This window comes from Thamnophis elegans, chromosome 8 (genome assembly GCF_009769535.1).
Source record: "Thamnophis elegans isolate rThaEle1 chromosome 8, rThaEle1.pri, whole genome shotgun sequence".
Lineage (NCBI taxonomy): Eukaryota > Metazoa > Chordata > Lepidosauria > Squamata > Colubridae > Thamnophis > Thamnophis elegans.
The window spans coordinates 7,974,034-7,985,068 of record NC_045548.1 but is presented as its reverse complement, the minus strand read 5'-3'; positions in this window follow the sequence as shown (position 1 = coordinate 7,985,068).

Genomic DNA, 11,035 nt, shown 5'->3' with positions numbered 1-11,035 from the left:
TTGGCGTCCACAAGTCTTAAAAGTTGCCAGGTTTGGTGACCCCTGCATGAGACTATAACTTCTAGCCAGTGGTGGGATTCAAATAATTTAACAACTGGTCCTCTGCACTAATGACCATCTGGGTAGGTCGTGGCTTGGTGGTCTTGTGACTGGGTGGGTGTGGCCAACTCAATGTCACTCAGGTCAATAGGCGCTTCGCCTTAGCTGTTACAATGTAATAAGGGTTAACAAGAGAGGCAGTTTCTGTAAGCAGGGCAATAAAGATTAGGCTAGAAACAACACCAGAATGTTTCCTTCCTGCCTTCCTTACAGGATTAGCCCTGTAAAGTGGGAAAAAAACACAAAAGGAGATTTCTTCCAACAACCGGTTCTCTGAACCTCTTAGAAAGTTAAGAACAGGTTCTCCTGAATAGGTGCGAACTGGCTGAATCCCACCACTGCCTATAGCACTCCAATCTGCATGATCTGACTGGGAGCGTTGAGAATTGAAACCTAGGTTTACTGAAGGTAACAATTGAGGAAGAGAGTTTAATCAAAGGTATGTCAGCAAATCTCTGTAATGAGGACCCATAACGAACAATATTCATGGGTCCCTGAAGGGATCCTCTTAGAAACCTTTCCACGGGTCAGTGAATATTAGAAATAGTAAATTACTCAAGGATTGTCTCACTCACCTTGATGGTTTTTAAAAAAAACTAACATTGCCTTAATGATTAAGGCTTAATCAAGCTTTTAAAGGGCTGAAAAAATGTTATCATGTTAACATTTAAAACCATTTGAATAAGCTACATTCAGGTAGTCACTGAATGCAGAAAAACCAATCAAAATGCTGCTATTTTGAATCACAACCAAGATTATGACTTTTAAAATGATTTTCTTGTCAACATCGACCATTGAAAATAAACGAAGTTTTACAGCAACCTATTTTAAAGTCTTTTCTTTTTGTCCATGTGGCACTGAAACAGCTTCAAACACACTCGTTGGCAAGTTATTCACTGTTAACTTTCAGTTAGTTTCTTCAACGCTGTAAAAACTGTACCACATTTTATTTTAACAGCCTTACACTTTCAAGCAGATGTAGGAAAAAAAAATTTTGTTTGTGTACCAACTGTTTGTTTCCTTTAAAATGCAATTTTATCATTAGTTCGTTTCTTCGCTGTTTGGCTCACCAACCTTCTGCAGTAATCACCACATTGATTTTCAAGACTTGCAAAACATTTGGTAAGTTGTTTTCCAATGGATTATTGTGAACAAGTGGAAAAAGAAAGGATGCACACTCTTATAAAGTGAAATGCACAGTTAAGTTTAAAGCTCAGGGAGGAATGATTCCGAAGATTAATTCTTTTCTAAGGCACTCAAAACAGGCTGAAATAGATCTTTCACAATTCCTAACAGGATACCAAAACAAGATAAAGAAAGTTGTAATTTGTCTAGTAGCAGTCTAGTACAGTGGCTCCCAACCATTGGAACACCAGGAACTGGTTCCGTGGAGAGAGGTTTTTCTGCAGACCAGAGGGGTGGTGGTTTCATGTGCTGCCTGAATCTCGAGGATTGGGCTTTGCTTATGTGGCCTGGTTTCTGGCATGCCGTGGCCCAGTGCCAGACCCCTGGGGAACCAGGGTTGGGGACCCCTGGTCTAGTAGTCATCCAGACTGTTTTATCCCAGACTAGCTGATAACCTGGCGTTGCCAAGGTATTTATTTATAAGGGAAAATGTCTGGACCAAACATAATTTCTAATGTTGGATTTTCCCCCTTACCAGAGGGAGCCCCCTTGTGGAGTACTGTGAAACCGTTACCATGGCAACTCCACTGCGCTGTACAGTAGAAGCCATTTTAAGGCAGTATGGTAGAAGCCATTTTAAGCCACAGCAAGCTCTTAACAGAACACCCCCCCGAGGGGTGTTAGGAGTGTCTTACCCCCACAATATTTGTGTCCAGAGGGTAAGTAATCTGTGTACCAAGTTTGGTTGAAATTGCTCGAAGTGTTCTAGAGCGCTGGATCTCAACCCTCCTAATGCCGCGACCCTTTAATACAGTTCCTCATGTTGTGGTGACCCCCAACCATAAAATTATTTTATGTTTTCCATATTTTTTCAAAAATATGTGTTTTCTGATAGGCGACCCCCTGTGAAAGGGTTGTTCGACCTCCAAAGAGGTCCCCGACCCACAGGTTGAGAACCACTGTTCTAGAGTTATGCTGGAACATACACACAAACAGCCAGAGCGATCGATAGATAGATTAGATAGATACACAGATTGATTAGATAGATAAAATAGATTAGTTAGATAAATAGATTAGACAGATTAGATTAGATAGATTAGATAGATTTAGATAGATTAGATCAGGGGTAGTCAACCTTTTTATACCTACCACCCACTTTTGAATCTCTGTTAGTAGTAAAATTTTCTAACCGCCCACCGGTTCCACAGTAATGGTGATTTTATGAAATCCTAATGAAAATGTTTTTAAATAATGCTATGAATTTTTTTAAAAAAGTCAATTAAATTTTAAAAAAGGAAAGTGTATCGGACAAAACCCCTACTGCCCACCATGAATGTTGGAACGCCCACTAGTGTGGGCTGTAGGGACCAGGTTGACTACCACTGGAATAGACAGATAGATAGATGATAGATAGATAGATAGATAGATAGATAGATAGATAGATAGATAGATAGATGATAGATAGATAGATATATCTCCAATGCAAAAACTAGCAAGTATTAATAGCAATAGCAATAGCAGTTAGACTTATATACCGCTTCATAGGGCTTTCAGCCCTCTCTAAGTGGTTTACAGAGTCAGCATATCGCCCCCACAGTCTGGGTCCTCATTTCACCCACCTCGGAAGGATGGAAGGCTGAGTCAACCTTGAGCCAGTGAGATTTGAACTGCAGATAACAGTCAGCTGAAGTGGCCTGCAGTACTGCACCCTAACCACTGTGCCACCTCGGCTCTTAACCCCTTCTGGCCAAAAAAAACAACATCTGGGAATTTATGATTGCGCTGAATAATGAGACAATGACTACTACATGCTGAATACATTCACCCAGTGTATTTTCAAGTGACTCGTATGTTTGATGAGTGTTTCTTAAGTTTACATTTAAGATAAATGTAAATTAATTAGCAGAACCAGAGGACATTTTGCTCGGCGCTCCCATGTGGTCAGTGGCGTTTCTATCCTGTGGGAAAAGAAGGAACACTGTTTCATAATTTATGTTGACATTTTGCAAAAGAAATTTAAGTAACCGCAAGTTAAAATAGAATTTGTTTTTATAGCAACCCATCATGTAGGAAAAGCCACAATATGTCTATTTGGGTGGGTTTCAAACTGAAGAGAGTTCCTCAGGTGGGGAACCGGAGACCAGATACTTAATCTCTGCGTGAAACGTTTAGTAAAAATGTATCTTCGTACTTGGTTGAAATCGGTTAATCCTTAAATTTCCCAGGTTTTACGTTGAAATATATACTGAATTATAACACATACCTTTTCATTGGGAATGGTTCCATCAAGGCCCTTTGTGTCTTCCTGCAGTATATCCATGGACTCTATCCTGAAATAGAAAGCAAAGGAGAAGCAAAGGAGAAGCAATTGAGATGTGCAAAGTGGAAACAAGAACTGATTAGAAGTGAAAGTTTATCTATCTAGTTCTCATTTCAGTCATACAACAGACTTGGACTGTGGTGGTTTCTCTCTCTCTCTCTCTCTCTCTCTCTCTCTCTCTCTCTCTCGCTCACTCTCATTCTCTGTCTCTCTCTCTCACACACACACACAATGCCAAAAAGACAGCAATCTAAATTTCATTGTTATTTCTACAATATAGGATAGGGTCTTTCACCTCTAGTACAAAAAGCAAGAAAGGAATGTGTCAGGTAAAATATCAAGGGTAAATAGAATTCGAGGTCTCTGCCCAATCTAGGATTTGCAAGTCAGGGTACCAACATGATAGATTGTGCATAACTGGGAAATTATACTGTATATGTGAATGAGTCACGGTGGCGCAATGGTTAAATTGCAGTATTGCAGACTAACTCTGCCCACCGCCAGGAGTTCGATCCTGACCGGCTCAAGATTGACTCAGACTTTCATCCTTCTGAGGTCAGTAAAATGAGGACCGAGATTGTTGAGAGCATTATGCTGGCATTGTAAACCATTTACAGAGGGCTGTAAAGCACTATGGGGTGATATATAAGTCTATTGCTAAGGGATACTGCTACTGCTTTATACCTAAAAGGTTTAGGTTTAGGTTTATTAGATTTATATGCCGCCCTTCTCCCAAGGACTCAGGGCAGCGTACAACATTAAAAGAAAAACATAATACAAAAGTTAAAAATAGAATATCCCAAACCTAATTAAAATTGAGAATGACATTTTTTTAAAAAAAAATCGAATTAAAATTAACAGTGATCAATAATTTGTTTTGTTTTGTTCAGGCCAGGCTGGCTTGCTGGAAAAGCCAACTTTTTAGGGCGCGTCGGAAGGACCGGAGGTCGGGGATTATACGAAGCTCTGGGGGCAGCTCATTCCAGAAGGAAGGCACTCCCACAGAGAAGGCTCTCCCCCTGGGGGTCTCTAGCCGACACTGTCTGGCCGACGGCACCCTGAGGAGGCCAACTCTGTGGGATCGCACCGGACGGTGGGAGGCTACCAGTGGCAGTAGGTGGTCTCGCAGGTACCCTGGGCCTAAGCCATGGAGCGCTTTAAAGGTCATAATTAGTACCTTGAATCGCACCCGGAAGACAACCGGCAACCAGTGCAGGCCGCCTAAAAGGGGTGTAATAGCAATAGCAGTAGACTTATATACCGCTTCATAGGGCTTTCAGCCCTCTCTAAGCGGTTTACAGAGAGTCAGCATATTGCCCCCAACAATCTGGGTCCTCATTTTACCCACCTCGGAAGGATGGAAGGCTGAGTCAACCCTGAGCCGGTGAGATTTGAACCGCTGAACTGCTGATCTAGCAGTAGCCTGCAGTGCTGCATTTAACCACTGCGCCACCTCGGCTCGTGTAACATGGGAGCCCCTACGTACCCCCATGATAACCCACGCAGCCGCATTCTGGACCAGTTGAAGCTTCCGGGTGCTCTTCAAGGGCAGCCCCATGTAGAGAGCGTTACAGAAAAGAAAAAAAAGCATCCCCATACTCAAACTGCTAGAGAAAACTGCAACTAGGACAGGAGAAGAAAGGACCATCCATTTCCTGATGTTTGTTACTTTCAACTTATAGTGCAAAATAAAGTCTTAGCAATGGTGAGAGAGATGTTTGAGCCCACATCCCAGATAAAAGTTGTGCAAAGGAAGCGTTTAATGGTGCTTTTTTAGACAGACAGGAGAAAATTAAATACCTCTGAATCTGACGAATGCAAAATGCATTCAGTTTACTATTCAGTATATTGGATTGTTTGGTCCAAAATTCCTGCAACAAATTTTCTTAACGTGAGTCAGATGACAAAATATCACATTAAGCAACGAACAACGGAGAAGGAATAAATCACACATACCACGGTATCCTTTTCAAGGCTGGAGAGAAACTCTGTTCTCTTCTCAAGAATGGAAAGTTCTTTAACGATGCTCTGGTGGAAGATTTCCAATTCATGCAGTCTGCAGGGGATATATCAAAGATACTTGTTTCATTAGCAAAAAAAGAATCTTGATATTGCCTATATATTAGTGCAACCTATAAATGTCTTTATCCATTGCATCAGTTTCTGTCAAGTGTCTGAATAGGTTTGCATGCTTGATTTGGAAATCTCCCGTAGACCGATTAGATCACACAGGTTAGGTCTCCTCCGGATTCCATCTGCCAGCCAATGTCGGCTGGCGACTCCCCGGGGGAGAGCCTTCTCTGTTGCAGCTCCAGCCCTTTGGAACGATCTCCCCGTGGAGATCCGGACCCTTACTACCCTCCCGGCCTTCCGCAAAGCCATTAAGTCCTGGCTGCTCCAGCAGGCCGGGGGGGCTCTCGAAATATCCAGCCCCTCGGAAATTGTGACTGTTGTATATTTTAATATGTTGTTTGTGTATTATCCCCCCTCCCTTGTTTTATTGTAAGCCGCCCGGAGTCCTTTGGGAGTGGGCGGCATACAAATCAATAAAACTCTAAACTCTACACTGTTGAGTAAACCAATCTAGCTTGAATAACATCCAATACAGGTAGTCCTCAACTTACAAAGTTCATTTAGTAGCCATTTACAACGGCACTGAAAACACTGAGTTGTGCCCATTTTTCACACTTATGACCTTTGCAGCAGCCCCCACGGTAATGGGATCAAAATTCAGAACCTAGGTGATTGTCTCGGATTTAGGATGGAATTGCAGTGTCACGGGGTCAATGAAATCACCGTTTGCGAACGTCTGACAAGGAAAGTCAATGGGAAGACCAGATTCATTAACCACCATGTCACTAATTGAACAACTGCAGTGATTCACTTAACCAAGAAAGGTGGTAAAATGGAGCAAAATTCACTGAACAAACATCTCACTTAGCAGCAAAAAGTTTGGGCTCAATTATGGTCCTAATTCAAGGACTGCCCGTAAATTGTTTGTGAATCGTATTTTTTGGGGACACTTGGTTTCCTTCAAAAAAATTTATTGTGGAAGTCCTGTTAAAACTAACCACTGTGCAGAGATTTCCCTCAACTATTTCTTGTATTATTATTATTATTGTATTTCTTTACGACATACAATCTAAGACTATCGTTGTACACATTCAGACAAAGCAAGAGACAAATAAGCCTAACCAATGTCTAACTTTCCACCCTAATTTGTTTAATTGTTTATGGAAGCGCTTCCAATGCAAGGCACATAGAGCGCACGCACAGTCATGGGCTGAAATACGAAAATCATTATGCTGTTTTTGCCCATTACTTTAATTAAATATTCCTTAGCTGAACAAATGAGCATCTTTTTCCTAGGTCAGTGATGGCGAACCTTTTCGGCACCAAGTGTGCCCACTCGTCAGGAATGTGACCCAGAAGAGAAGCTGCCAAGTGAGCATGCGCATGCTGGGAAATGAACTTTCGGTTTCCGGCGCATGCGTGCCCACCGGCCAGCTTGTCTTCTGGTTACTGGTGCACATGTGCATGTGACAATCAGATGGCCTGCACGCATGCGCACAATGGAAACCGGAAGACCAGCTCTTCCAGTTTCCAACACTTGCCGCACAAGTAAAAAACAGCTGATTGTCGCATGCGCCCAGGGGTGGGTTTCCAACCAGTTTGGTTGGAACGCGGCCGGCGGCGTCCTCGTGCACGCACACAGCGCACTGATGCGTACTAGCGCCTGTGCAATGCTCCAGCTGCTCCTGGAGGATCACGCAGGCGCTGTATGCGTCCTGCGCATGCGTGGAAGTGCAGAACTCGTCAAAACTGGGTAAGAAACGCGGGTGGGCGGCTGGGCCCTTCACCGTTCCCGGAAGTTACTTACTTCCGGGTTCGCCGACCAACCGGTTTGCGGGGACCGCCGCAAACCGGTTGAAACCCACCCCTGCATGCGCCCCAGAAACCCGGAAGAGGAGCAGGCGCCGCCACATGCGCCAGCTGACATGGCTCTGCATGCCACTTTGGACACACGTGCCATAGATTCACCTAGGTGAACAGAGCAACATCAAAGCTTCATCTTTTGACCCATGAGCTACCTTGCCAACTGCGTAAGCCATCCCGTATCCTTGAACCTCTACTAGAAAAAGAGATGACTGCGCTTATACTACACAAGATGGGTTTCACTTACCGCCTCGTATGGATCTGATGCAACAAGGCTGATATATTCTGTTCAGGTGCCTTCATGACTGCGTGTGTATAAATCTCCATCCGTTTGTATCTAAACTAAGTCACAGTACTGGGAGATTAGAACCATAAATTATTTGTAGAAAGAACAATTATATATATATATGGAAGGGAAGTGTCATACCCCCATCAGAGGCTGAATCCGTGGTGGAGGATGAGCAGGAGCTGTGGCCAATGGAGACTGAGGGGATGGCTTTGTTGGCTTTGGAGGAATGTGGGGAGGAGCAGGACAAGGCAGCCCAACAAGGCCCCTCAGGATTGGGAACAAGAAAGAGCAGGCAGTGGAAATGAAGCGCGACGGAGCTCAGGCGATGAGCAAGAAATGGCCCCTCCTGATCCCCGAGTATGGAGAGGTGGGAATAGCGCAGGTCGACCCTTTGACTAGGGAGGAGAGCCCCCCCCTTCACAAGGCACACCTGGAGACTTAAGGAGACGCTGTGGGGAGGGGCGTTTGTCGGGAATTTGTGGCGTTTTGTGTGCTATTGCCAACGTTTGGCGTTTCCTGGACTTGATTTATTTCTTGCTTCCTGGACTAACTGCCTTGTTCATTTCCTTCTTGGACTCACTGACTTATTCCCTTGCCCCGTTGGATTTCTTGCTGTGCAGCCGTTGTGCTCACAGCATTTTATTGGACTACTTGCAGCCAGAGGTTACTGAAAGTGTGTGTGTGTGTGTGTGTGTGTGTGTGTGTGTGTGTGTGAGAGAGAGAGAGAGAGAGAGAGAGAGAGAGAGAGAGAGAGAGAGAGAGAGAGAACGAGAACGAGAACTTTGTTCTGGGACTTGCCATAAACATGGGAGCGTTTGGGGGAAAGTTGGAGCAATAAAGGAGCAGTTTGAACCAATGTTTCCTCTAATTATTTTTTCAGTGTGTGCAGAAAAGTATAGTGTTTGAGCGGCACATTTTCATGCCTGAGCACCTGAATTTTTTTTAGCCATAATTGCCATCAGAGCAGATGTTGGGGAGGGGGGCAAGGAGGAAAAGGGTCCCTTCCCTCTCCCTCAGACCCCCAGGAAGGAAGGGAGGGAAGGGTGGGGGAGGAAAAGGAAAGGAAAAGAGAAAGGAAAGGAAAAGAGAAAGGAGAAAGGAAATGGAAAAGAAGGAAAGGGAAAAAGAAAGGAAAGGAAAAAGAAAAGGAAGATAGAAGAAGGACAGAAAGGGAAAGAAAGAGTGGAATGGATTGGTACTGCTCAAAAATCAAGTCACAAGATCCCGTGGACCCCTTTGGCTCAGGCAGTCCAATTCCACACTGGTTCCCTCTATGCCCGAAGCGAAGGGATAGCAGAAAGACTGCCCAGTCCAGAACGTGGCTTCAACACAATGCCTGAGAAACACTGGATGTGCAGAGAAACGCAGGCTACAACCAGCGAATCACGTTTTCCCAGGAACCGACGAAGCCCCAGAGGACCAATGGGAATTCTCCCTTCTGCAGCGTCATTGGTCTCCGGGCAGAGTCTTCCTTGATTTCACCAATCACCAGATGGAGGAGAGAGTTCGGTGCAGAGAGAGAAGGGAGGGAGGGGGGATATTTTCAGTCACATTTAAAGAAACACTGCGCTGCAGTTTGAAACTTGTGCGCGGTGTTTTCTTGTTATGTGTGCGGCCGCGCAGGTGCGCAGCTTAGAGGGAACACTGGTTTGAACTATCAGCTGACTGTGTTGCCTCCGTGCCTTGCCCCGGATTATCACAGGAAGACAGGAAAAGATAAGGAGAGACAACTGGTTGCACATAAGGGAATTTGGAATAGGAAAAAAAATAGTTAACATCAGAGGTGGTATTAGGCTGCTTCGCCTCAGTTCGGGCGAACCAGTAGTGGTCACGTCAGGAGGCTCCGCCCACCCACCCAGACATCATCACAGGCGATCTGCACATGTGCAGAAGATGTGCAGCAGCGCCACAGGTGCGCATGCCCCCCGGTTCCAAACTGGAAGCGAAGATGCTAGCATTTCATGCTTGGTTTACATACATGTCAGCCTATCTTAGAAGTTATTCGCAAGTATAAAAATGACTGTTGGCCAATTGTAGGGAAAAAGAATTACCCAAAATTGTTTCTTCAACTGGCTTGTAAAATTCTCAAAAGCTTCAATAACCTCCGAGTCACCAAGTTTGTCTTCAAGGATTTGAGAGGCAAATACTTCATTACTAAATTCATTTAAAGGTTGACCTGCACAAAAAGAAGCACAAATCTACTAGCAAGGCATATATAACAATAACCAGCCAAAGGACACAAAGAAAATACAAAGCTGTGTTTAACTGAACAAATAGGAAACCTCTTAACTTTGTACACATAGTTGGAAACCTCTGCAAATAAATACTGCCAATTATCTGAAACAGATTTCCTCTCATCTGCACTTACCAAAAGTTTAATTTTTTGTTTTTTAAAACTTGCTGCGAGGAGCCCTCCCTCCTCCCCTTATTTACAGGAGGTGTACAGTAATTCATCTTGATGCCCATTTTAGCATTTTGGAGATCTTATTCATAAAGGCCTTTTACGTAAAGTTTTCTTTAAATCATCATCAATTTATTTATTTGTTTGTTTGTTTGTTTATTGTTTGTTTGTTTATTTATTTATTTATTTATTTATTTATTTATTTGTCTTGTATGCCGCCCATTCCCGGAGGACTCCGGGCGGCTCACAAAAGACAAGGGAAAGGGGGAAAACGAGACAAAGACAACATATTAAAAACAAAACCAACGTTCACAATTTGGGAATTTCAGTTTATAATCTGTTCATTCATGATATTTTAATTTGTTTTCAGGTTTTTGACTATATTGTAACAGCTTACAAACTGCAGAGAATAGCAATAGCAGTTAGACTTATATACCGCTTCATAGGGCTTTCAGCCCTCTCTAAGCGGTTTACAGAGTCAGCATGTCGCCCCCAACAACAATCCGGGTCCTCATTTTACCCACCTCGGAAGGATGGAAGGCTGAGTCAACCTTTGAGCCGGTGAGATTTGAACAGCCGAACTGCAGAACTGCAGTCAGCTGAAGTAGCCTGCAGTGCTGCACTCTAACCACTGCGCCACCTCGGCTCAGGTGAAGTGAAATGGTTATATAAATGTTAACAGAAAGAAATTACTAGGATGCAGTCTTACCTCCTAAAATGCTTTTGATTCTGGGGTGGTGTAACAGGTTAATAGACTGGAAATGTTTATGAACATAGGAGCACATAGGCAAAAAGTTGAACACTTCCATGGTTCTAACTCTTAAAATCATACATAGGCTTAAAAAAAAATCAGTTAGCGAGGTGG